Source organism: Helobdella robusta (genome assembly GCF_000326865.2).
Source record: "Helobdella robusta unplaced genomic scaffold HELROscaffold_37, whole genome shotgun sequence".
NCBI lineage: Eukaryota > Metazoa > Annelida > Clitellata > Rhynchobdellida > Glossiphoniidae > Helobdella > Helobdella robusta.
Genome location: NW_008704785.1, coordinates 957451 through 958966, shown reverse-complemented (window position 1 = coordinate 958966; position 1516 = coordinate 957451).

Sequence of the window (1516 nt, the reverse complement as noted above, 5' to 3'; positions counted from 1 at the left end):
TAGTAATTTTATTACGTCGCTTTCTTACCACCACTACTACTACTACTACTACTTACCACTACTACTTCTATCATCATTACGTCACGATTTACAATAGCATTAGCAAAAATTGTGATATCACAACAAACAACCACCTCACTACTACAACGGTTGTAGTTGTAGTGTAGCAGCAAGAATAGTAGTAGTAGTAGCAAAAGTAGCAGCAGCAGCAGAAGTAGTAGTAGTAGTGGTGGTAAGAAAGCGACGTAATAAAATTACTAGAAAGCTTGTTACGGGTGATTAATACTACAGTGAATAGAATTCTTGTAGTGAGTTTTACAAGATGCAATGGTAGATACAATAACAATGGTAGTAGAAGTGGTAGTGATAGTAGTAGTAGTAATAGTAGTAATACTAGTAGTAGTAGTAGTTAGTTGTAGTAGTAGTAATAGTGGTAGTGGTAGTAGTAGTAGTTGTCGTATAGTAGTAAAGTAGTAGTAGTAGTAGTAGTAGTAGTTGTAGTAGTAGTAGTAGTAATAGTAGTAGTAATAGTAGTAGTAGTAGTAGTAGTAGTAGTTAGTTGTAGTAGTAGTAATAGTAGTAGTGGTAGTAGTAGTAGTTGTCGTATAGTAGTAAAGTAGTAGTAGTAGTAGTAATAGTAGTAGTAGTAGTAGTAGTAGTAGAAGTAGTAGTATTAGTAGTAGTAGTGGAAGTAGTAACAGAAGTAAAAGCAGTAACTGCAGTAATAGCAGCTGTCGTTGTAGTAGTAGTAGTAGTAGTAGCAGCAGTAGCAGCAGTAGTATTAGTAGCAACACGAATAGTAAAATTACTGAAAAGCCAGTTAGCAGTGATCGATACTTCTGTGGATACAATTTTTTGAGAGGAGAAAATTTTTTTTCTTGTTCATTACTTCGACAACACTGGCAAAATTTACAACCGAAACTTTTGGAAACAACAACAACGATGACAACACTGACAACAACATTGAAGTAGTTGTGGTAGTAGTAGAAGTAGTAGCAGTAGTAGTAGTTGTTGTTGTTGTAGTTGTAGTAGTAGTAGTAGTAGTAGTAGTAGTAGTAGTAGTAATAGTAGAAAAAGTAGCAGCATCAGCTGCAGTTGTAGTGCTGTAAAACCCCTTTTGAAGACCACAACACCAACAACACTAGCAACAACAATAGCAACAATAGCAACAACAACAAAAGGAAATATTTAAAAATTTGTCAGCGTGGAGACAAAAGATAAATTAAAGAGCGCGAAAATTACTTTACCAACACGCACACAAACTAAAGCATGCACACACAAGCACACACAAGCACACACACATATATATATATATATAATTATTTATATAAATATATATATATATTTATTTTTATAATAAATGGTATAAATCATTTATTAGAGAGGTCATTTAACCCCGGTCTATTTATAAACCATGACGTCATATAAATTGTAGAAAAAAAAACAAAAATAATAATAACAATATAATAAAGAAAAAAACAATAAAAATAATAAGAACTTGTATTGTTATTATTAT